The sequence below is a fragment of the Cheilinus undulatus genome, linkage group 7 (genome assembly GCF_018320785.1).
Source record: "Cheilinus undulatus linkage group 7, ASM1832078v1, whole genome shotgun sequence".
NCBI lineage: Eukaryota > Metazoa > Chordata > Actinopteri > Labriformes > Labridae > Cheilinus > Cheilinus undulatus.
The window spans coordinates 33,153,469-33,181,060 of NC_054871.1; the positions used below are offsets into that span (position 1 = coordinate 33,153,469).

The 27,592-nt window shown below is 39.8% G+C and overlaps 1 protein-coding gene across 6 annotated transcripts in view; it reads left to right on the forward strand.

Moving 5' to 3' along the window:
- Positions 1-27,592, forward strand: part of celf5a (cugbp, Elav-like family member 5a) — a 320,356-nt gene that overhangs the window by 57,721 nt on the left and 235,043 nt on the right. The window lies entirely within an intron of this gene.

Here is a 27,592-nt window from a genome sequence, read left to right on the forward strand (position 1 = left end):
ATCAATTGAATATATTTTGGATTTTTTATACAAAAAAAAACTATTTAATGTTAAAGTGAAAACATATTTCTACCAAGTAATGTTAATTAAACAAAAATATATTAGGTAAAATAAGTGACTGCATATATATGAACCCCCTTCAGATTACTATTTAGTTGATACAGTTTTGGCTGGAATCACAGCACTGAGTCTGTGTGGAAGTCTCAATCAGGATTGCACATCTGGACACTGTAAATTTACTCCATTCCTGTTTGCAAAACTGCTCAAGCTCTGTCAGATTGCTAGGAATCAGCCGTGAACCACCTTTTTCATGTCCAGCCACAAATTCTCTATTGGATTGAGGTCTGGGATTTGACTCGGCCACTCCAGAAAATTCACCTTGTTGTCTTTAAACTATTTCTGTGTAGGTTTCACTGTATGCTTAGAGTCATTGTCTTGATGGAAAATAAATCTTCTCCCAAGCTGTAGTTGTCTTGCAGACTGAACAAGATTGTCCTCCAGGAGTTTCCAATATTTTGCTTCATTCATGTTATCCTCCACCTTTACAAGCTTTCAAGGGCTGGCTGCCAAGAAGCATCCCCACAGCATGATGCTGCCACCACTGTGCTTCACAGTGGGGATGGTGTGTTTGTGGTGATATGCAGTGTTTGATGTGTGCCAAACAAAGCGGCTTGTCTGACGGCCAGAAAGCACCATTTTGGTCTCATCAGACCAAAGAACTTTCTTCCACTTGACCAAGGAGTCTCCCACATACCTTTTTGCAAACTCTAGCCAAGATGTAATGAGCTTGCTTCAACAGTGGCTTTCTCTTTGCCACTCTTCCATAAAGCTTTGACTGGTGAAGAACCCCGGTAATAGTTGTTGTATGCAGAGTCTCTCCCATCTCAGCTGCTGAAGCTTGTAACTCAGAGTACGCATAGGTGTCTTGGTGCCTCTCTCACTAGTCTCCTTCTTGCAGTCACTCAGTGTATGAGGATGGCCTGATCTTGGCAGATTTACACATGTGCCATATTGCTTCCATTTCTTGATGATGGATTTAACTAAACTCTGGGGGATTTTCAGTGCCCTGGAAATTTTGTTTCCATCTTCTGACTTATACTTTTCAACAACCCTGTCTCTGAATTGTTCTTTTGTCTTCATGGTGTAACAGTAGCAAGGAATACTGGTTAACCAGCGACTAGACCTTCCAGACAAAGGTGTCTTTATACAAAAATCACTTGAGACACATTCACTGGCTCCACTAATAATAATAATAATAAACTTTATTTGTATAGCACCTTTAAAAATAGAGGTTTACAAAGTGCTTTGACAATAAGCAGAATCACAGTTACAAAGCATCAAACACAAACAGCAGAATATCACAATAAAGACAAAACCCCAACAACAGAAGAACCCATGAAAAACTCAGACAGCAATGTAACTCCAACATCATAAAAAACTAGCAGAACATTCTAAACATGAAAAAGATGTCAATTTAGAAAGACCACATAAAAACCCAGATATGTAGGATTCTGTAGTAAAAATGAAGACCAAAAATAAAATAAAAACCCAGAATAAAAACCCAGAATAACCTAGAAACCTGTATGTATGCATGGGTATGTGTGCATGTATGTGTATATGGGCATGGATGTTTGTGTGTATGTAGGTATGTATGTGTATATAGGTATAAACATATGTATGTGTGTGTATATGAGTATGTGTATGTTTATGTATGTGTATGTATGTATATATATATATATATATATATGTATGTATGTATGTATGTATGCATATGTATGTGTGTGTGTGTATGTATGTATGTATGTATGTATGTATGCATATATCTATATACATATAATCCCCCCTCTCCCCTTTTTCCTTTAATCTGTATGGGTGAGGGTGAACAAGGGGTGAGGGAACAAGGGTTTAAATCATAAAATGGGAAAATGTGTCAATGTAAATGTATGTGTGACAAAGAAATGTGATTCTCTGTGTCAACTTCTACTTATTGCTTATTGACACAATAAAGTATAAAAAAAAAAAAAAAAAAAAAAAAAACCTAGACCAATCCAGGCAACACAGGAACCAACTACATAAAAGAGACCTAAGGACTAGAAATTTAAAAGCATGTAAAATATTAGGAAGAGATGGAAAGGAATATAAATCAATATGGTAAGGAGGAGAATAAAAACAGTTAAAATGTGTAGCAATTTATAAGTTATCACACAAAAATTAAATTTCTAGACAGTAAAAGATATTAATCACAATCACAATGAGACCACTAGCCCCAATTGACTGGACCTTTGTTGAATTATGTCAGTCTCTTTGAAAGGGGGTGAACATTTATGCACACACTTTTTTACATTACATATTTGTATTTAATTCCCATTACTTTGTAGAAATCTGTTTTCACTTAAACATTAAAGAGTATCTTTGTATTTTTAAGCCAAACATATTGATTGATTGTCATGACTGATTTCTAAAATCAATGAAAGGGTTACACATACAAGGGGTTGAACACTTTTATAGGTACTGTATGCTTAGTATGGAAACGTGTTTTTTTTTCTTCTATCATGCTCATCCCTGTCTCTTTTTATTATCCTTAAATCTGTGTCTTCTGCCTTCCTCACCTTTCTTTTACTCTTTGTGTCCTCCCCTCTCCCTGCCTCTTTACCACATACCATCTCTGTGTCTCAAAGCCAATTTTCCCCTCACTCAGCGGTGGTTGGGCTTCTTTTGGGACCGTGGGTGCTAGAGCGCCTGAGGCTTCCCTGGAGCCACAACGTAGCCTACAAACCCTCTGTCTAAGACTGGACGGGACTCCTTCATATTAGTGCTGCTTAAATAAAACACAGTGATCCATTATGTGGGGTCTCAGTTTTTTTGGCTGTGACTAGGATCTGTTCTCCAATATAGGTCAGGGTAGCAGCCAGTGCTGTATGTTTTTTTTTAATGTTTTTCAAGCCAGTGGATGTAGGGTCAGTTCTTCTAACCTACTCTCTGCTTTTAATGGTGGACTTTATCTCAAATGTTGAGTACACGGTGTACAGTGTATAAACGTGCAGCCCAGACAGTTTAGGAATGAAACAAATAGGTCACTGTTATAGTAATGTGCTATAAATAGTTGTGTGTGTGCATGCTAGCGTGTTGCTGTGTGTCAGGGATGTTCTGTCTAATTTTAGGCCCTCGGCTGAAGAGAGCAGAGAGGAGATCAGGAGAGTGAAGGAGGCTTGTGAGCCACGGCTCAAGCTAATGGTTTAGTGTTTTTAATAACTTGCTTGGGAGGAATCTCCTGCTGTAATATATCTCCTCAGCAGCAGATAGACCTTCCATACATTACCAGGATGTGAGAGCATTATAAACAGCTGAATACAGCCTCGGCTTCCCAATAAACCCATATTATTAAAACGTCTATGTCTAATAAATAAAAAGGGATTTAATCTTCTCCTCCTTTCTGTTTAGACAGTTTTCCAAGCTGAAATGAAGGCGTAGAATCAACTCACAGAGAGTAGTCTCTGACAAGTATGAATACAGACAGGAAGAGTAATTTATTAATGCACTTTTACTAACCCGTTCTCCATCAGACTTGCTTGCTCTATGTGCATAATTTTAAGAGATGCTCATTAAAATCTAGATCTGCATAAATAGAGGAAATAGGAAAAAAATAGATAAAAGTGCATTCACTTGATTATGGATGGGAAATAACCGTTTTGGTGTCCAATTAAGCTTAGGCATTATAATTAGCTAAAAGAGTTCTAGCCTTATTTTCTGACTAGTTTTTTCTCTAACAGTACCCCTTACAAACCTTTTGTTACTCTATCCAGTATAGCTGGGGAAATTAAATAAATGTGTGGCCACTCGTTCACACGGAAAGCCCTTTTTCTAGTCTATTTTGTTTTAATGCAGAGAGACAGCTCTGTCCTTTATAGTCATGACCTCTCTGACAAATAGACCCCCAGCTCTGTGGCACTAGTTTCCACATGCAAAACCTTTGTGGTTAAAAAAAAGTCACTTCATGAGGTTTTAGCTCTTAATACAACAAAGAATAGAAAGAGATTCTGACTGTAAGAGGGTGGATGATGCTGACACCAGTGATTTATTGTATGATGATGCAATCCACATAATGCAGAATCTTACATTTCAATAGATTTTATTACTTACAATTTTAATTATCAGTACTGTTATGGACATTTCTGATATTTCTGTGTCTCCACCGATATGCCGAGGATGGTTAGGTTTCTTTAAGGCCCCAGGTCAAGCTGTAAGGTCAGGAGTGGGGACTCTAGGAGTCTCTCCTCTCCTCTCTAAAATGTGAATTTCCAAATATTTTAATGAGTGCCCTCTAAAGAGTTAAGGTTGCCCTAAAGTCATAAAAGGGTGAACTACTTGGGGCCAGAAATGGCTTCAACCTCATAATATGTTGATGTCACTGTTTAAACAGCTCAACATAAGGCATCTGAGTCTCCTGTGTCTTCTTCTCATTTTAGCTTTTTGGAATATACCCTTCTCAAATTGGCGTTGTCGGCAGGATCTCAATACAGCAAATACTGGGAAGTGTGCGAATTGTATTTTTTTCTGAGAAGTTGAACAAGATCAGAAATACAAATGTATGATTCACCTATGATTAATAAAAAAATGTACAATACAATAAATACATTTCTGAACATGCCCTGTGATAAATTTAAAGTGTAATTTTGATACTTTGACGATCATACACAGTTGTGTTAATTCTATACAATTATGCAAATTTTCCAAATTCTGAAATATGTCAAAAATGGCACTCTGCTAATTTCAGTGTTACAGAAATTTAAGTAAATTTTAGTATCATACTGCTTTTCTTGACTAGTTTTCAAGCTTTATTATCTTAAACATTGTCATAGCTCATTCAAGAGTCTATGCAACACAGCAGTGGATCCTGAAGTATAGCTGAGGCTGTGAGCAGTCACACCCGCTACGCCCTTGCTATAGAGAGCCATCCTTCTCATGACCCAGCAGAGACAAACAGCACACACAGTGGTCATTTTTTACTCTCATTTGATAGACCTGCTCAGTTTCCTTGAGAAGAAAGAGCAGATTGTTTGTTTTGCTGAGGCCTCTTTCATTTCGCACCAGAAAAAGAGACCATTAATATTGTCTTGCCCTACATCTTACACACTGATAATGCAGGCATTGCTTGAAGATGAAAAGAAATAGTGCATTACTGTCACCCTGGCAGATGACACATGAAGCACTCTCTGGATGCTTTGAATAGCCTTGATGCTATAGGGGTTGTACAGGCAGGGAGGAAAAGAAGAAAAATGGAGGGAAGGTGGAAATATGTTTTAGTCCAGAACACAAAGATAAGGAATCAAGGAAAATAAAGGGTTGCTAAAGCTGTGACTACATTTTAAAAACATGTGAAGAAGATGCAAGAAAAAAAACATTTCTCATATCATGTATGAATGTTAAATGCTTGCATCTTGCAGAGAGTTAGAGTGCAGCGAAGGCATTTTTAATCCATATTCTGCAGCAACACAGGGTTCTAAATGCAGATAGAATTAACATAAATGGATGTAACTGTTTCAGAAGGGCCTTCTGTGAATTATTTGAATTTTAAATTTGACAGATTATGAACCAATATTTGCCCCTCTGCTGCATAGGATTGCATCATTTTGCATGTGCAGACTTTATCAGAAGAAAGAACATAGCAATCATTCCTCTGCATGCACAGATGTTTCCATCCTTTTCTCTTTGTTTGAAAATAATCCTGAATCTGTAACATTAGTAAATTATTACCTGGATGTATCTGGCACCAGAACTGAATTATTTACTGCTTGTGTTTGCATCACTGCTTCCTTTGCTGTCCTTTATAAATGCTTAACCTTTTATAGGACACTCATTGAAATACTTGGAAATTGAAAATTGAAGCCATAGAGTATGATTGGTGGAAACCACTTATGTATATCTTTTCATTATTATGGTGAAAATGAAGGTCAACAAATTAACCACATATGGCACCTTGCCTATTTATGGTGATAAACAAAAGTTCCATAAAGTCCATGCATTTTAAGATTTTTATAGTGGGAAAGTAAACACAAATAGAGCCTAATGAGTGTTTAATTGCACTGTAAAAGTTAATTTTAAAACAAAACATTAATTTTACAAGACATGGTGAGGTTGCCTTTACATTCTGACCTTCTTAGAAGCAAGGCAAATAGAGAGTGCCATTTAATTAATGGAGGTGCCACCTGTTTTTTTCTTAAAAATCCAACAGGACACCACTGCTAACCACAAATATTGAATAACTAAGTTATGTTTAACAGTAGGGCTGAACGATTTTGAAAAATAATCTAATTGCAATTTTTTTCTAATATTGCAATTGCCATTTGATATGCAATTATTCCTTAGCTCTCTTTTATTCCTAAACAAGGGCTGAAAAATTCTTAAAAACATCTAATTATGATTATTTGGACTTGTATAACACCTTGGATATAATTGTCGCATTGGAGGGGTTTTGTCATTCTCAGCTTTAATAAGAAAATAAGTACAAAAAGGAAGATAGGATTTTTTATAAACTATTCTAAAAACATTGGCACTTGAATGATTGCATGATATGTCATGCATAGCATCTCTGCTGCAAAAAAAAAAAAGTTTAAAACTGCTATTTTGACACAAATTTCAGGTTAAAGAAATGTTGCACCTTCTGTGATTTGAAAATTGCTGCAGAACATACTACCAATTTAATCTAATTTTCGATTAATTGCCCAGCCTTATTTAACAGTGATGAGGCTCACAATAAAATGACAACTGATTCATATTATTTGAATATAACAAAACTGTTACACTGTTGTCAAACTGATTAGAATCATATATATTTCACAATTTATACCATCAACTTTTCTTTTTAATTCAACCAGAAAATGTTAAAAACATCACAAATATTACCAACCTGAATTAATTTAAGCAAAAATAAGGCTCCAGTAAAATTAAAAAATATTATAAACCACACAGGTATAATAAAGCTACGATAAGGCTATAAAACTGGTGAAAAATCACACCTGTTTTACTATTTATGCTGTGCAAATTTCTATGAATGAGTAAAATTTACCACTGGATCAGTCTTTAATTTTGTACAAAACTGTGGCAACATCTAACTACATTATAGAGTGCTGTTATCCCATATATTATGAATAATTTTTCAAGAGAACACCCTTAGTAAGGCTTGCTAGATGAGGTGGCCATATGATTTCACATAGACAGCATTTTACACCACTAAATAGGCATATGGTTCCTCCATTTTTCTAACCTTGCAAAGCAGATGGATACACCCATTTCCGTATATCTTACTGGCAAATCCAACTCACAAAGCTCCCAACTGAACCATTTGGGCCCGGTTAGAAAGTGACAGGACCAATCAGCGACAAAGGACAGTACTTTTGGGCGCGGCAGAGTGATGACGTATGCAAGCAGCAACAAGAGACTGGTGCCAATATGGCGGAAGAGATTAGCATGCAAAGTGCCAGCTTTATCAGAACTTGAGGACATTTCTTTGTTAAAAAAAGAACAAAGAACAGCAGTGAGTTTTTTTTTTTTTTTTTTTTTTTCAAAAATGACAAAAGTAGTGTACTGACATGTCTACAGTCGCCATGGTTTGCATTATGCAGTTCTCTATGTAGTTTACTTGTTGGTAGTGGCACACCTCAGTTTGGGGGTACCGATGTCTCGTGTTTTGTTGCTCTGATTGGCCCGTAAAGATGTGACAGACGGAACGTTCATCTCCAATCACCCTCCAAGTTTTTTTTTCAAAGGTGGATGTGTGAAACAAATCCACCTGGCATGTCAGTTACCATTTTTCCCAACTGGTAGAAATCCCATGGAAACGAAACCTACCATGACATTTAGCTCTACTATTCACCTTTAAAATGTGTAAAATTATCAACTTATCTTGTTTAGTTAGGATGTGAGGGCCGTTTGTGCGGGACCAAAAGATATCTAAAACTGCATTGTTCGAGTTCTCGAGGAAACAGGAAGTTTGAGTTTCTCTTGGCCATTGCTGATTGGTCAGATGGTGGGATGTCATTTTCTGTGATGTTGACTGATCATCATGGTCGGCTTCAAAAAATTACTCTGTCTCGAGGGTGGATGACCATTTCTTGCCCCATAAAGGGTAAAACGTTCCAATGCTGTACAGATAACACTGGGTAGGATCTGGCATGTACCTAGAAAACTTCCTTGCTGGATCAAAATCTATTACATAAAGTTTTGTAAACTTTTCAGTAACATGCCAACACTCATTATAGATTTGTTTCCCTGCATAAAAGTAGATTCTTAGTGAAGTTTTGTTGCTGTGATATAAAACATTAAACTTGGCTTTAAATGGAAAACAGACTGCATTAATGACTAAGTTTCCATCTAAAATTCTGTTTGATATGAACCATACTGTGTGCATGCTATTAAAAGAGGCTTCTATTTCCAAAGGCATTGTTCTTCCTACACGACCATCTGGCTTAATACATGAAAAAGGGATATAATGACTAAAATGCCAAATGTGTGGATGTCCGTGTGAACTCTTATCGTGAAACACAAACTCACACTTCTCTGTGCGTGGGTTCTGTATGCTAGACTATATTTCTGAAGTCTGTAGGCATGTTTAATATATGAAATGCAAGAATGGTGTGTCTCTGTGTAACATTTCCCAGCCTTAGAATCTGTCCTAACTTATCATCATCCTCTGTTTTTGTTGTCGCCATGCTCTCTCTCTCTCTCGCTGTACTCCAGCTGTCTCTCTCTTTCTCTCTCTGGACATGTGACCTAGCAGCAGCAGACTTGTGGGAACTGTAGTGATGCTGTCAAGCTGAAAGCCTCCCCGGAGCCTAAGAGGAAACAACAGAGGCAAACATTAGAACAACCCCAAAATGTCGACACAAACGCATGTATTTGTCAGGCTGACCTGGATTTGCTCATAACAGAACTCAGTCTTACCACAGAGAACTGTCATCACACAACATATTTCTTTCTGAGAGATAGAAACCAGATGGGTTTGACATTGTTAAGTGTAGTTCCCCTCTGCGCCTGCTCGCATTTCTGCAGGAAGACCCTTGTCAAGGCTAGATGTTATTAAGAGCTGGAGCAGCTCACTACGACAAACACGACTTTGCTGTTCAAAGAAGGAGGAGGCGCTGCTTGGATTCAACATGGGAATAGGAGTCAACTCAATCATAGACTCACTGTTGTGCTATACATATCAGCACTAAATCAACCTCACATTTCTGTTTGTACAGTTGGGTGAGAATAGAAAACACAAAAAGTGCAGTGCGGACAGATTTCCCAAATCCCCCTTCCAGTCCTCTATCATGTCACTTTCCATCCTCTGTCACTTTACACCCACATCACTCCCACTCTCCCTCCCATCCCCCGTCCACACTTTTGCCTCGGTGACAAACCAAGGTTTATTTCCCTGGTGGAAATATTGGACTGTCAGTCAGATCAATTGCCAGTGTCCAGGGCACTTCATGGTTCCTCTAATTATAATCCTGTGCAGCTGGCGCAGGCCCACGTAGCTGTGGGGCAGCCATTGTAATAGAGGCATCACTGGGCTATAGATGGATAGAGCCGAGCGTCGGCCAAAGCCTTGCAGTCATCGCTCGCGTCGGTCGAGAGGCTTTACTCCAGCAGTCAGAGCAGGGGCCAGGGTGTCTTATCTGGCTCCTCCATGCGGCTCGCTGTATGCTGGGGGAGTGCATTACCAATTCTGTACCCCTCTCTCACTCTCCTCTTCCTCCTCCTGTGCTGCTCCTCACTCTGCACATCCTCATGAGAAGTCTAGGCACTCTGCCATGTTCGCATGTAGAGACAAAGGTGCTGTCTTCTCAGCAATATGGCACCCTGGATGGCATCAAATTACAGCATCAGTCGAGTATTTAGTGTATGTCTGTCTGTGAGAGGAACTCCGGATTTAAGACTCAAACTACTTTGTCAATCACTCAACAGCAATTTGCTTTCAGCCTCATGAATATTCTGGAGTTACATCAGTTTGAAGTGGTTTCACTGAATAACCTTCACTTGTGTGTCTGTGACAAATATTGCCACATGCTTTCTTTCTCTAAACATTTCCACTCTCTCTAAAGTTCTAAGTATGACGAAGGGATTTGGGAAAATAACCTAGTCACAATTTTTATGCAGTTATGTTTTGAGTTGCTTATCTCATGTATTTTATCAAACACAAGTAATACATTTGATATTAGTATTAGTATAGTATTGGATAGATTAAATATGTTTTTTTTCCCTGTATGCCAGGCCTATATGTAAGGATGCATGAATCAATATGAATGACATGTTCTTAAATATCTACCTCACTCAATTGACTGATACATTTAACTCACAGCCTTGCAAGCCATCGTCATTGCAACATGGAGCTCTAAAGTGTGGTCAATAATTAAGTAATTGTAAGAAACATGATATGTAAACATGTAAATATGTAAATAAATAAATAAATAGAGACAAAATTAATTAAAAAAAAACATAAAGCGCACAGATCTCCAGTCACTAATCTCAAACAAACGGAAGTGCAGGAAAATAAAGGAGAACAATTACCTGTCTGCCTTGCAAGTTAAGTAATGTTAAGGTTAATCGAAGGCTAAATTAGGGTTGAAAAGTTCTAAAAAACTATCAAATGTGACTGATTCATTACAAATCTGATATATATTGTTGTACTGAAGGCAATGATCTTTTTTGCCATTCTCATTTCAATAAAGAAAAACATTAAAAAATCTGAAAAGTAGGATTTTTTGGCACATTGTTCTAAATAAAATGAATATTGAATGTTTATATGTTGTGTAGAGCAAAACATCTCTGTTAAAAAATAATTCAAAGGGATGCATAGATGGTTTAAAGTGCGCCCCATGTACGCGGGTGGCCCGAGTTGAATCCAGCCTGTGGCCCTTTGCCACATGTCTCTCCCCACTCTCGTCCCTGTTTCCCAAATCTTTCCACAGTCCTTTATCAAATAAAGGCACAAAATACATCTTAAAATAGTTATAATAATAATAATAGTTTATATTAACACAAGAAAGAGCATGACAGTCATTTTGACTGTTTTAACATTTTTCATATGTATAACTTTGCTGAATTAAATGTTTTAATAATGCAAGTTTTCCTAAAGTGTCTGTAATTTAATTTCAAATGTTATCCTAACAAATTTCACTCCAGGCAAAGAAAATACAATCACCGAGAAAGTTCACACGCAGCCATTAGGATTGCATAGATTTTGCTGCACATATATTGATACATTTTTCTTCAGTTGCAGCTGCATCTTGGTTGCTTGGCATCACTCATTTTTTCTCACGGAGTAAGCTGCAATTGGGCCAATTTTAGATATTTAGTAATTTTATTAAACCAGGCTGAAGAGGTTTTAGGCTGGTTTGAATGGCAGTATCAGGTGGAACCACACTAAAACATTACCCCTTTCCAGCTGTCAGGAATCATCAGAAAATACGGTTTTGTTTGTCATCAGAACATTTCATCATGAAATTTCAGCTGTCTTTTTCCAGTGCAGAGATGTCTAACTGAACATGCAGTTAGCATTGACAAAAGCCAAGAATATGGGTTGATATAAAGCAACTATAACAAAAATATATTAAAAAAAAAATTAAGTAAAATAACATCAAAATTTGCAATAGTAGATAGAAATACACAGATTTAGTGATTTTTCTTTTGCTGTGCTGCTTTAGCTTAGCTTGTAACATTTCTTTTGGGTGAGGCTTTCATGTTGTGAAAATTAACTTTTTCTGGTTTACTGATAGAATCAACATCTCATTCACTAAAACACTGTTTAACACTTTAATCTTTAACGATAAAAGAGGGTCATAATTGATCATAATTGAATGTTTCATCATCAAATCAGATACAACCAGCTGTTATTTTCTTGTTCTGAGAGTGTTAGCTAAATTATTTATAGCAAATACAGTGGGTTTTAGTCAGACTTATTAAGGTTTGCTGCAGGTGATGACAAAGAATATTGAAAAAATATTTACATGGATTAGGGCAAATGTGCATTTTTTAAATGTTATTTCATTAAAAAAAGATTTTCCAACACATGGATGCATAACTGTTTGTGTTAGGTGTCTACAATCAGAGAGAACTGACTCTAATCTAACAGTCGGTCTTTGGTCAGTCTTCCTAGTAGGTGTGGGATTCTGGACATTTCAGTGTTAAACTGGAATTTGACACATAAATTGCACCTTCTGTGATATGGAAATTCCAGTAGGCCATATTGCAATTTAATCTAAATTTCAATCAATTGCTCAGCGTTAGACTACTATGAATAAGTGGCACTCCTCTGCCCCCTCCTCCTGTAAGGCATTGTGTGATTCCAATGCAACATGCTGAAAGAGGTGTAAGAGAGGAGAGCATGTGTGAGAGGGAGGGGTGAAAAAGAGAAAATAAAAGGAAGGGAAAAAGGAGCGAGAGTGACAAAGAAGAAAGGACGGGAGAATGAAAATGAGTGCAGACAGAAAATGAGCGGGGGCGGATAGCAAGGGAGCGAGGCTAAGAAATGTGGTAGAGAGAAAGAAACAGAAAATTATAATATAAAAAGACATGAAATTAAGTGTGTGCAAAGGAAACACATATGGGTGGGAATGTGGAGTGCAGAAACAACTGAGGAAAGGGAAGAATGAGGGGGGCAAAAACAACAAAGGGAAGAAATGAGGTGTACCCGGAGCAAAGCAGCATCAGAAAACACACAGAGCTAACAGTGTTATATAAGGTGGCGCTGCTAGGGAGCTGTGAGTCTCTGAAGGAGATGGGGACGGCTCTCTGTCACTGGAAGGAGGAAAGGGGACACAGAGAGGTGATAAAGCTGAGACATTAAAAAACACACACATAAAACTGAGAGAAGCAAAAGGAAATAAAAAAACATTAAACAGACTAGAGGGTTATGCATGGTGGGCAGAAAGTGCAGACTATTAGGATGTACTGTATACTGTGCATGCAACAGAGAGTCCCAGAAAGCAAGGGGTCGAAGAGGGATTAAATGGCTTAGAAGGAAAACTAGGAATGTGTCTACACTGGTATGATTTTGTGTGTAAAAGCGTGCTCCAAACAACTCAGGACAAGCTAAGCGTAACTCCACTCTTTTATTAATTATTTACATAGCTTGTAATACTCTCAAGCATTAAACGTCCATGTCTGTAGTCACTGGCATGTCATGTTCACATTGTTTGCATGCCTGTCACTGTCTCTACTGTATATGCATGTTTAAGTGTGTCCCTCCTTGTTTGTGTGTTTTGGAGTCAAACTTGGATTTGCACTGCTGCTGGTGGGGGGATGGAGGGAGGGAGCAAGGGTATTTAAGCTGCATGGTCTGGCAAACCAAATAGACCATGAAAGGGAAAAATAACAAAATCTTACCCCCCCATCCCCTCCCCCCTCCCCTCCCATCTCCTCAATTCCCAGTGGATCATAGACTGCAGCTCCAGCCTGCTCTTCACTCTATTGTGTTTCAAACCACTGGCTCCCTTTGCTTCCCTTTATATTTTCTCCCATTTCATTTTTTGGGGGGGGGATTCTAGTCATGGTAATGTTTTCCTTCATCGCACTGCCACTCTCTCTTCTTCTCTTCCTTCTATCCATCTTTTCTCTCACCTTCTTCGTCCTCTCACCCCCTTCATCTTGACTCTTGGTCTGACAGAGGTGTGACAGGTGTGTCATGGCTCTTTCCGTCACTCTCTCAACTTGTTGACCTTTGTCTTTAAGATTACTTCGCTCACAGCTCTCTCCTTGCCAGCTCGGACTGACAAGATTGCCCGGCAAGAAAAGCACCAGCTGATGCACTGTGACCATGGCCCCCTGTCAACTTCCAGTCAGCTGTGCCTATCTTTAGCTATCACTGATTTGAGATCTGGCGCTGACTTTCCATTTCTGTGGGTGCAGGTTCATGTGTAAGCAGGTGGATGTTTGTAAGGCATGAGCAGAAGTATCCACATAGCAATAAAGCATCATCATGACTTGTGATGTAATTATTAAATTGACAGTGCCATATCGATATTTCAGTGCACTAAACAGATTCCCCTTCTGACTTTTCTCACTATGTCACTGCCATATGACTCTTCATTAGCCATATCAGTATCATCACTGGTAAAATTTTCACCATTGAATGGATTTTTGTGACACCCTTCTTACTGGTATTTGTGCTTGCATTTTGTTGTAGTGACCACACGAGGCATTACTGAGTGATATAACACTAACACAGCACAGCAATCAGATAAAATTTGTGTTTTTCCCCTTGAAGTTTGATGTTTGTAAAAACAGCAATGTACAGCGAGTGTGCTTGCTTTGCGGAGCATCTCTGTTGGTCTGTCTGTCTGCTTCAACACAGGCTGTGAATCCCTGTCTGGTAGAGTGCTATGAAGTTTGACTTTTCTCCCAGTTGATTATGCTGTGAGTTAGGGGTGTGTCTTTATATGGCCAGGATAATGGGGTGGGTAATGGGGGCCGTGAGCTGTGAAGTGTCATTTGGCAACGTCCAGATCTGATCTGGACTTTGCTGATGATGCTGTGATCCTTGCGGAGACTGTAGATGTCCTAAGTGGGGGCTCTGTACTTCCTGAGTGAGGAGGCTGAAGCATTGCGAATGCATGCCTCCTGAGCCAAAACAAAGATCCAGGCATTTTTGGGATGCTTTTCGGTGCGTCTTTGGCTATCGTCGGCAAGACCATGTGTGTAATGCTAAGGGTCAGCTGCCTGTTATGGGAATGGCACCGGCACCTTTACTGGCACCTGATCCAGCTCACACATACTGTGTCCCAGGGCCTGGTAGGCTGGTCCAGACACCTGGGAAGAGCATGTAAATTGTGGAAGGGGCAGTTGGGGGATCCCTGAAGAGTTGAGGCATGTACCTGGCACAGGCCTAGAGGGTGACGATCAAGAGGCCAAGACTGGCGCAGCAAAGTGCCGAATCGGCATATGCTCCCATACCTGAATCAGGTAAAATGTGTCTTTTTCCAAGTTTGATGTCTGTAATAACGGCAACATACAGCAAGTGTGCTTGCTTTGCAAAGCATCTCTCTCGGTCTGTCTGGGGCTTTAATGTAAGCTGTTAGCTGCAATGGACTAGCATTTGTCTTGAACCCAGCTTTGCAGATTTTTGTATAATAACAGCTCTAACAACTGTTTAAAGGGTGTGTTTTAACTCATGACTCTTTTGTTTAAAGTCCATGATAATTCAAAGAAGTGGTCTGTTAAACGAGGCTGCAGAAGTTGAAGAAGCAGCTGTAATTACAATAATGCCATACTTGGGGTAGACCTATTATTGGCCCGGCCGATTTTTGATGCCAATACTCAGCAGATGGCAGATTATCAGTATCAGCATTTTTTCTTACTGAACTATTAAAATTTATGAATAAATAGTGAGCTACTTTGGTTCCACTGCAGTGTCTCTTCCTCTTTGTATTCACTCTCCAGAGTCTTACCAAATGTCCTGTTTGCAACACAGTCTGATTGGCTAAATGTCACATGTTCTAGCCAATCAGCACTTAAAGGGGACATATTATGCAAAAATCAGTTTTTCAGGCTTTTCTGAAAAAATATGTGCCCCTGGCCTGTCCACAATCCCCTCAAGTACCAGAAAAATACATTTCCTTCCCCCCTCTCTTTCTCCACCTCTCATTAAATGTGTGCTGAAACAAGCCATTCTCAGATTTTACCCTCATGACAGCTGTTGGCCCTCCCTGCTTGGAAGAACTTTCCACCCTCATCTCCTGATCTTCCTCTCAGCTGCTTGCTGAGATGCTAGATAGCTCAGTGGGTTACCCTGCTGTCTTTGAGCTGGGAGATTGTTGGTTCAAATCCTGGTCAGGTCCTTAACTTTGGATAAAAGTGTCTGTTACATTGTAACATCAGCAGTGGCACATCCATTTCCTGAGAGGGGTGTGGTCAGGGGTGGAGTCAAACAGCTTGTTTACATTTAAAGCCACAGACACAAAAACACCTTGTATTGAGAAAGGCTAGAATCAACGGGTATTTGGACATGCAAAAATCCTGCAATAGTGTTTTTTCAGCAACAAACTTCACAGACATGTTTTGGGGACCTCTGAGAACAATATAAACTTGTCTTAAAAGGGTAAAATATGTCCCCTTTAAGCTTGGGTTCCACTGACTAAGTGAGCTTCTGGCATCACTTCCTGTTTTCGGTATCAGCCCTGAAAGAGCAATATCGGTCGACCCCTGTTCCATACTCTTGCTGACATCTCTGCTAAATGAATGAATAATGGACACAAGCTCTTCACAATAAAAGTCCTTAGTCGTTATTTTGTTGGAGTGCCTTTATTGTAAATGCCCACATCATGAAATGTGATGTTTTCAGTAGCAGCTTGAAAAACAGCAGGAGAGAAATTAAACTTAAAACTACATGTGTGTTTACAAAGAACTGAACACAGTGAGGCTTGTGAAATCATTTTTCAGTGATATTTTGCTTGGCGTACATTTAAATGCTTGATTTCTTCTAATTTTGTTATATCGCAGTACAAAATAAAGGGGGACAAAATAAATACTGCCATGAATTTTAAGCCATATCACCCAGCTCTACTCCTTATGATGGTGCTTTTGACATAAATGGAGGTAACATGAATGTAAGTTAATTAGCCACAGACGGTGATAATGGACTAAAAAAGGAACAGCAGGATAACATTTGACAGCTGTGAAAAGACGTTAAAGGTTGACATGTAATAAGAGATGAAAGGGACACCATTAAATAAATTCATGAATCTTGCACCTTTTTACATGTCAGTCATCATACAATCACTGTATTGTATTGTAATCATAACTGTTTGCCTCCAATAGTTTATTGTTTTGTGTTACCATATCTTCATCACCAATGTGTGTGAGGATGCTTACAATATTAGCTCAGATAAAGTACTCATGAATGTCTTCATCTGTATTTACATATCACTAATGCTTATTGTGTTTTTCAGCATCTAACACACAGTCAAGATTCACTATTTACATACAGATTTTCTAATTGACAAGCAAACATAAACACACAATAAAAGGAAAAAAGAAAAGAAAATGGCATTGACAAACGTCTTGGCAGTGTTTAGCACAGATTGTCTTGTTGCTATATTACAATAATTGGCAGGCCATATCATATATTTACATCTGATAATCATCAACTGAGCACATTTTATTCCACGATATATAAGAGAGGACAAAACTGCTGAACATCAAATATCATTGTGATCATGTCTGCCAATCACTGCCTAATTCAACAAAAGGTCCTGTCAATTGATGCTAGTAGTCTCACAATCAGAGAAATGTGGATCACCTGAGTTCAGTGAATGTGTCTCAAGTGATGATAGTATAATGACACCTGTGCGTGGAAGGTCCAGTTGCTGGTTAGTCAGTATTCCTGGCTACCATTACATCATGAAGACGAAAGAACACTCCAAACAACTTAAGTCAGGGGATGGAAACAAAAGTTCGGTTCATTTCAGTTAAATTGTTCATCAAAAAATGGAAGGAGTATTGCACATGTGGCTGCCAACAGCCAATCCCAGTGCAACTTGACAGAGCTTCAGCAATTTTGCAAAGAAGAATGGAGTAAAATTGCAGAGCCCAGATGTGCAAGCCTGGTTGAGACCTATCCACACAGACTCAGTCCTGTGATTACAGCCACAGGTGTCTAAACTTCTCAGTCACTATTGATATTTAGAGCAATTTTTTAAAATTTTGATTACACATTTTCTGTTGGAAAATCTTCATTTTTCTTTTATTACTTTTGACAAAGTGTGTAGTTTTATGATTGTTTTTTAAAGATTTATTTAGGGGTCTTTTGCTGTTATTAGAGATAGATAGGACAATGAGTAGAGCTTTAAACGGGGATAAGAGAGTGGGGAATGATATACTGTGAAGGAGCCACAGGTTGGGGTTGACCTAGTGGTTAGGTCGAGCTCCACGTACATTGAGCACGGCCTGTGCCCCACAGAGTGTCTTATTTTGGTATGTGAGTAGGGACTCTTTTTAATGTATACGTTGAAAAACAAACATCCTTTAATCAACCAGTTTAAATTGTCCAGAATATCATTTTTTGTTGCAGTCAAAACAGGTATTGATATGTACTATTCAGATTGTATTGTGACAACTCTAATCACAACAACTGTAAACTAGAAAGAGTAGAGAAAGTGAGAAAAGAGAGGATGAGTGTAAAGAGAGAGAGTGTGAGTGAGGAGAGATGCCTATAGAACTCTCAACCATTGTTTCTCCCAGTGTGAGCGGTGTATAATCACTCAGCCTTACCACAGTAATGACACCATCTGGGCCCGGGGAAGGCGGCGGCTTCTCTCCAGGTGAAAAATGGATCGTATAGATCCAGGGTGATCAGAGCATCAGCTGTACACGACACACCCTCAGAACGAAATCTTGTGGTTAATAACTACATGTCGGTATTGGTGCACATTGTAATTTTCATATATAGGAAAGAAAAATTGTTGTGATGCCAGCCCATAACTTGACAGTGTTTCATCTGGAATGTCGGATTTGTGTTTACATCTGATGTGTCTGCCCGTGTTTGAAGTGTCTTTGAGTGCAGCAGAAATTACCCGGTAAACCTGCAGGCGAGGTCTCCTTAGTCTGATTGGACATTGTTCAACCTAATCCATGCAGCTTTTCATTTACCAACAGCAATCCCACTTTAAGCCTAGACACATTGTTAGGAGAAAATGGCTCCTATCCTCCAATCAAACACGCTCACATAAAGGTCCAGTGCAAGGTTTCAAGGCTACTTGTGTCTGCATCACGTCATCTGTTCTCGTTTTTAAAATGACACCTTTCATTTATTTTGTACACTTTATTTTTGAATATGTTGTCAGGAAAAAAGAAGAAAAAAAAACCCACGATGATGGTTTTCAATGACCTGTTGTCATGGCAACACTTCTCTATTGATCCAGCCAGCCCTCATCTCCTTTTACATTCGCCTTCACTCCTCACTTCACTCTCACTTTTCCCCCCTCCATCGGTCTCTCTTTAGTTACTCTCTCTATCGCGGGGCCTTGCTTGCTTTCCATCTGTCTGTCGTGTTGTGTCATGGAGATTGATGCCTTGTGGGGCTATGCTAACCTTCACCTGGTTCTCGCATACATTCAGCTCCTCTGTTCCAATCTGTCAGATTAGATACACTGCTACCTGCCTCATCCATAAACACATTTATTCAGAATTTAAATCCTTACCCCAGGCGATGATTCAGTAAATACTTTGAAGTGCAACTGCATAACGTGATTGCATTATTAAATGTACTTATGCCCAAATATAGACAAACTGCAGGCTAGAAACAAAAATGTAGTTCATGCTTATTTCGACACATTTTAATTCGCTTTGTAATCTGTGCTGCATTTGCCCCCCTGACATGCTGTTGATAACATGCCATGCACATTTCCCCTTTTATTTGTGGAACAGCTCTTGCATCCACTTCACACTATTCTGCTTGGAGAACTATGAAATTAATGAGTTGTTTAAGGTTGCAAACTACAGTTCACAAACCTGCTTTGCCTTGCAAAGTCTCCCCAGTAAGCACCGTGGCATTTATACAAGTCACCCTTCAAGGCAAGATAAGAATATCTTACATCTTCAGCATATAACATTTGCAATTACAGATAATGTTGTTCTCAAATATGAGTTTTCTCCTGTACTATCTGTGGCATGCCATGATGTACCTGTATATTATTCCTTCGTGTTAAATTAATTCACAAGGTAATAATCTGATGCAGACAGAAATCAATTTATTTTGTAATTAAACCATGTACACACGCCAACTTTTCATTTGCAATCAGCTGCGCTAAGATCACAATGACGGGGGATTCGCTCAACACTGCTCAACATGTTCACTTATATTACTGCACACGTGAAAGCACACAGCTTTTTTCAAGGCTAGTGTAATTGTGTTTTGTATTTTCTTTTGCATAAATTAACCTTAAAATTCAAAGCCATCTCTATGCCTAGAGGGCGTCTCTGTAACTGGAGAATTTATCAATGTATGTTTATTTAATTTTCACTTTTAAATGGCTTTTTTCTCCCTCTCTCAAATTCATTATTTAACCAAACAATCAAAACAGAATAGCTTGTTCTGTGCACTGATTAAAGTTGTAAAGTTACACATATGTGCACACGTATGCACATTTCACATGCTTCATCGTGAGTCGTCACGAACTGACACAGTCATGCAGTACATGCAGCATTTACATTGCCACCCTATGCAGTTTCCCCATCTCGTTCTTTCAGACAGCACCATGACTAATGCGAGGAAAATGGCAGGGAATATTTTGAGCATGGAGGAGCCAATTTTCTATGGTCCAAGAAAGAATACATTTGAAAATGGAAACTGCACAGGCAGCTTGCAGACCTCCTACACAACACCGCACTTGTAAAGCATGTGTGTCTGTGTGTGTGCACATGTGTTATGTGGGTGTATGGCTATGTGATGCTTGAGGCGCTTGGTAGGTGGCTGATGCATCATATTATGCCTGCTAATGGACAACAGGCGTCATTGTGATTTAATGTTGCTGATCCTCCTCTGCCTTTTATCAACCTCAGGTTTAAGCAAGGTCACTGGTGCACAGACTAATGCTTCTGGTTTGTAGACAAGGATCTGTTGTATATATCACGCTATGTAGTATCTGTTTTGAAGGTTATTTTTTATCTTGTGTGAAAAAGTTACATAATCATCTAGTTATTTTTTTAAGCGCAAGGAAAAGTCCAGTAAAGCTTTTATTTATTAGGCCTGCATAATATTAGAAATTCATCCGTCTGTTTCTACTATTGTGCAAGTCTAATAAGTAAAAGCTTTTCTCTACTTTTGATGTGCGATAACTAGGGATGTTCCCAGCCAACTAATTCCTATTTGGTTAAACAGAAGTTTAAATTCTGTTTAATCTACTCTAAAGATAAGAAAACAGCAAAAATTGAGCACAGTTTACATAAAATTATCAGATGTAATGAAGATATTAATTGGTTTTCTGAATGGGGAACTGAGCAGCATTAGCATGGCCAGTGTTAGTCCTCATGATAACTTAAATGATCTGTCAGTGGAAATACTCTAACCTAGGTTCTGCCTTGATTTACAGTATTGAGTGGCTGCCTGGAGCATCATGCTAGTGTATCTGTGACCACATCAGTGTCACCTGTAGCCTGAATGAGTTTTACGTACAAGAGGAGGCAGACCCTGCATGCACAGTACATGCTCAGTTCTCTGACTTGACTTCGGTTCAGATCCAACAACAGAAGTGACAGTCTGAAGTCCTTCAGGTCACATGACTTGCGTCACATGTCCTATGATGTCACTTTTTTGCATGTCACTGCTCTAAAACAATATATTGTTCATCCCCAGTGTACAGGTGAACCAGATTGTAAAGCTGGAGAGCAAAACATGGCAAAACATTAGACTGCTGTCAGTGAAGTTGCTGAAAAAGGTCCCGAACCCTGACTTCAAAATAGAGAATCCAACTGAAACAAACTTCAATGCACTGTGACACCCCTACCAGCCAGTCATTTTGCTGCTGACTAAGCATCACTGGCAATAATATTGTAGCATACAGTACTGTGCAGAACTTTTAGGCATGGTTGGGCCAAAAATTTAGGCTGGCATAAGGTGTAGTTGTGGCGAGTAAGCCCACCTGAAGGCACCGTTGGGTGGAAAGGAGGATTGGCACAACCCTGGTCATGCTCTGGATGTCCTTGCGTATGGTCAGAGGCATGGGGAATTAAACAATAAAGTCAACACCTTTAGGATGGAGTAAGGGCGAATAAGCATGGCCTAGGGTACTTTCCAAGTGGGTAATAGGGTTGCCACAAGTCCCTGGTCATGTTGTAAATCAGTGATTCTCAGCTGGTTGAGCCTCAGGACCCACCATCAATGCCTTAATGAAAACCACTAGTGGTCTCTAGGCATATTACCAGGTGTTACCAGGTGTGTTACATGTGTGGAGCTTGACTCAGGCCTTGTGACAAATTCTTGGCACCCAACTTAGGCACATAATTGTATTTCAGTCAAAACTTGAGATTGGATTCGTACCAAAAAGAGTCTGTCTGCTTTTTTTCCATAGAGTCATTTTGCGCTGTGCCCTCCAGCTGCTTAATCTGAGGGTCGCAATGTAATAAAGGCTTCATCTGATCAAAACAGAGTGAAAGCATGGACATTGTACCCATCTAAAAAGTTAATACACATGCTGAATGAGAAAGCTCACAAGCTGTACATATTCACAAGTATGGATGAAATTTTTATGTAATCCTCACATTACTCTGTAACACACTTTGTGATTTCCTCTTGACATGTTGCTGTTGTAATACCTTTACACCCATTTATTCATTTCTACCTTCTCTCCATCTCCTTAAACTGGCTTCCCCCCTCTCTTTGACTCCCTCCTCCTGTCCGTCTCCCTCCCTTACATTCACAGCTCCCTACTCCTCTAACAGTCTGTTTTCTCTCTCCCCTGCCTGCCTGCACTCCTGCCCTACTCTGTGGCTGCCTTCACAGTATGACAGCCCACTAATGAAAGCAAGATAAGCATGCCAAGCAAACTGTTCATTTCAAATTAGAAAAAAAATCCCTCACACATAAAAAGTACAAGTCTCCCCCCCGTTTATCATGGCTGTACCCCGCCCTCCTCTGCCTGTCCCTTGCTAGCCGGAGCAAATTTGATTGGGTCTGGATAGGGAGAGAATGGCGGTAGATAAGGCACCCGCAACTGTCGCCAAACGAGGCCCTGATGCAGCTGAGGATAAGGGGCCGAAACGCAATTATGCTTGCAGAATTCTCATATTAAACCCCAAACAGCAGCATAACACTGCTGCCATCTCTGTCGCCATTCCTCCACGCCTCATCCCTCCATCCTATCCCTCACCTGAATGTGAATGATGAGTATCTAATCTCTGTGGGTACAGATCTCTCTCTCAGGTCTTAACATGGCTATAATAGCACCTCCACCCCCCCCCAAAACCTCACCCTCTTCTTCGCAGTCCCTCCCCTCTCAGATGGACTGTGTCTGATAACAGCACCGCTGAAGAAACATTTTTTTCCCCCCTCGGTGGAATAGGCCAGCACTCCTGTCAGCTCCGAGATAGTTACAGCTGTTTTCCTCTTTCTTCCTTAATGCATTTCACACTTACTCTGAGCGTCTTGGAGGCTGTAATAGGGGAATACATGTCACAGTTAACGGTGGCACGCATGGCTTCCAGTCCTCCGTTTCCTTGCCCACCAACAGTAAAGAGGCGACTGCCATATTCCATTTTCTTCTGCTTAGATTGCATTTATATTCCCTCCTGCCTTATTCATTAGAAAGGGCTTAAAGAATACTATGGAAATACCGGACAGTTGTTCCCTCTGCCACTTAGTCACGACCCTTTTCAGAAGGCAGTTACCAGGGCTGGAACATTTTCTGCTAATGACAGAGGGGCATTCCCCTTTCCCAGAGCTCTCTGTCAAGGAAAATGGACTCTAATTATAATAATGGTGACTGGTGCTGACAGTTGATAGAAAGGCCTTGAATCGTCCAGCACATGCCTGTTAGCAATGAAACTCTTAGGGGCAGATCCACTGAAGACTTGCACGGTTGTTCTGTGTTTTTTAGCTGTGAAAACAGCAAGAAACAAGTGTGACATCCACAGAGCACCAGCAAAACTTTTTAACAACATTGCGCTGTGATACTGGTAGGACCTGGCAATGAGCCACATCACAATAAAATGTTAAAAAATGAAATACGATATCAGCCAAATATATCTTACTCTGCTGCCATGTGTGCCTCTAATCTCCTATCAGAAGGAAATAAATTATCATGTTTGGAAAAAAAATCAAACAAAAAGTGAGCTGAAGTATTTTAGGAGCATAAATGAAATGCCCTTTAATATTTTACAGTACGTGATCAAACATTGGAGCAGTGTACCACCATATTGGTCACCTTTCAGTAAATCACCTCATAGAAAAGACTCACCTTTTTACAGTGGACTTAAAGGAAGTTTATCTGTCTGTGATATTGTTTTCCATTTACCAGAGTTATTTTTCTGTAAATTATATGCTTCTGTAAAATGAAACAACTCTGCCACAGCGCGTGCACACTGCATGCTTGGTACACTGAGGTGTTTTGATTTCTGGCACAAAATTTGTCCAAAGATATTAAATCAGAGCAGGAGCAGTCACAAGTTTCTAATTGTTTTTATTTGATAATCCTTTTGAAAGGAAGAACGTAAGCGCATACAGATGACAGACGGATCATCATTACACACAGCAATTTGGTGAAAATAAACACATCAGTCCTTTAATAATTTGATTTACCTGTAAAAGAGTGTAAAGAACACTGTAGTGCCTTATAACTGGTGTTTTCTCATGTGAACAGCTGTGGTTAGGGTCAGTAATATCCGCATGTCATTGTCCTCCGTCTTATCCATTGACTGATTTCCAAACCCACTAAATTGTCTGATAAAAATGTGTTTGTGTGATTTGGTAACCATGGCAGAAGTACAGCTGTGTGTGTGTGCTGTATTTTTCCTTGTTTTCTTGCATGTCTCTGCAGGAACTGTTCTCATTCTGAAAATTGTAATTTTCTTGTCTCACACTGTCATTGTGGTGTTTGTGATCTAAGCCCACAGCCACTGATGTGTCACTTGGCCGGTGGCAAAACCTGTGGTAAGTGTGCTGAGCTGGCAAAATTTTAGTGTGGTTTTGCGTCTGCATTTAGTTCAGGCAAATTCTTTGGTAGATTAGTTGCAAAAGAGGAGCTTTTTTGGGGGCGCAATTCTTGTGCTAAAGTCTACACTGTTAGCGCGGCACAAAAAATCTTAGTGGGCCTGCCTCTTATTTTGTGCGATTTGTTTAATTCCAGGCAAAAACTCAAAGGTTCTTGAAAAGAAAATGCACAGAAGTAAAAATCCCCAAATCTCAAGTTGTAAATAAATAATAGAGTCAAATGGAAAAAGGTTGTAGCTATATTCAAACAAAGCAGGACTAGTATCAAGTATTCAGATGGCACTGATGACATTATAGCACAGAAGGAAGAGGGGCTGTATCACAAAGAAAAGGATGATGATGGGGTGTAAAGGGAATTGTTTTCTACGTATATTGGGGTTGATGTTTGGAAGAGGTGAGGGTTTGGGGGGCTGATGGGCTGGCTAACATGCAGTATTCTGCTGTTTCCTGTCCTCCCGCTGTGAGAGCCACGGCTGCCACCACACTATGAGGGGGTCTGGGTCACCGCCTGCCGAGTGCCTATTGTCAGCTGCCTGCTTAACAGACAGAGAGGAGAGAGAGGTCCAACCTCTATTGTGGCACTGCTGCAAAACAGCATAGAGGACTGAAAAAAACATCTGACTGTATAATTACACAGTGAATGCAGTCCCTCCCCCCACTAGCATTTTTTCTTTTTTCCCTATTCATTCCCTTTATTCCCCCCGTCCCTTTCCTTTTTTTCCTGGTAGAGTGTGCTAATTAAGCGCTTCCATTAGGCAGCCTGTAATTGGTTTGAAAAGTAATGACAAGCAAGTTTATTTACAAGGTAATTAGAATAAAGGCAGGCTTTGTACTGATAATAATCATTTACAACTGCTGTAAAGGAAAGACAAAAATCCCAAATCCTATTATTTGATGGGCAGCGAGTTCAGCACACTATATGTTCTTGTTAATGTTTCATCTCATCTGTAAACATGCTGAACGCCACAGATGGGCAGCCCTTTTTTCATCTTGCTGGATTTTTTTCCAGAGTGCAAATACAGACATTTCTTTGATAAATGGATGAGATGGAGCTAAATCAAAGAAGGCATGCTGGGCAACTTTCTTCATCTCTTCCCTCCTAGCCTTCATGCCATCATTATGCTAAATGCACAGAACTGGTTTGACAGCTGAGAGCTGCAGACTCTGCTTAGATGGTGTGAAGGTTTGAAGTGAATCTACAGTTTTCCTGTTGAGGCTGATTGGGAAGTGAATGCAACAGACATGGCAGGTTGAGAGAGGGAGCGTGGACAGAGAGAGAGAAAGAGAGAGAGAGAGATCCGTGTGATGTGAATGGTAGGAGTAATGCTCATGCACCTGGACATCTCTGCCCTTCACTTTCCAGGCAACAGATGGAAACAGTGTATTAAGGCACCCAGGGGCAACCCCGGGCACCCTGGCATAGCGAAGGCATGGCCAGGTTCAGGGGGAGCAGGTGGGCATCTGTTCCGTGCCCTTAATCGCTTGCCGCACCCGCCATCCCTGTGGTGAACTTGGCTTTTTGAGAATGTGTGTGGAGATGTTATTTATATCTGTACAGTATTGCTGTCTCTGTGTGTCACCTCTCTCGGGTCTGCAGCCAGGGGTACAGGGGGACTTATCCCTTGGTTTCAGGTTTGACAGGCACAGTACAGGAGCTTAGTCACTTGTTATCTTCTTATGCTGTGAAATGTCAAAAATAACTTTCATTCCACCTGGAAGACTGTGTAAGACTTATGGCTTTGCCGGACAGGGTCAACACAAACAAACTGTTAACAAACTCTGCTTATACAAATATGTCACATATGTCACTCAAATAGAGTGATATTTAGTTTTCTATCTACTATGACTTATATAGGGCTAGGAAATCCTAAACCAACACACAAGATAGACTGTTTCATATCCAGTGCATAGGATATATTTCACATTCATCTGGGATACCTCAGAAAATTCTCTGAAGGTGATTGGATGATTGGATTCTGTCTGTCACATTCATGATGGGCCAATCAGAGTGACAAGATGCAGTTAGGTAGTGGGCATGCACAGGTCGTACCTAAGTAACATGAGCTCATTAGGCAGGTGCTGTCGTGGTTTACCAATGGTGTAGCTTGTTGGTGGATAAAACTCATACTCAAGTTTATCGGGAGAAGTGCAAAAACATCTTCTCTGCCAAGAAAAGCTTTTAGTCTGGTTCTTTACCTCTCTTCTAATAAAGACAGGCCAGATCTGATAAAAACTGATGCTAAAGAAGCATCTGAGCTAACAGCAGTCATTGTACAGTACTGAACCCCACTCGTAACTATCGCAACTAATGCCGAAGGTTGGGAAAAGAGCAAAAGCATTCAATGCTGTTTTTTTTTTTTTTAATAAAGAAATGTAGCTGCTGGGTGACACGACATGTATGTCGATATGTGTTGAGCTTGATTGTGCCCCCAGAGCCGAGTTGTGGCACATTAGGCCCCTTGATGAATCCTCAGCACCCTACATGCCTAAAACCTATGCACATGACTGTAAATTGTTAAGATGAGAAGTAAGTCACATAAACGCTTTGAATTTTTTATATATAAATGAATTCAAATATTATTAAATCATACCCTTATCCTAAGAGAAACTGCATGTTGGAGTATCGAGATGGTAGTAGGGATGGGGATCCAATCCTGGTTTGCAGAAACCCAGTTTTCAAAACCTGAGAATCAACAACATCTTAGCTTTTGGATAGTGCTGTGGAGTCTCATGGGCTCTGTGGTGTAACATTATTATATCTCATCACTGGTGCAAAAGCATACATCAGTTCTTTGATGGGGGAATATGAACTCAATGGACATCAGCAATGGGCGTCAAATTAAAGCAAAATGCGTTACCTTTAACTGTTGTAGCATGCAATCATAACACTGGCTTCAGCTGCTGCAGGAC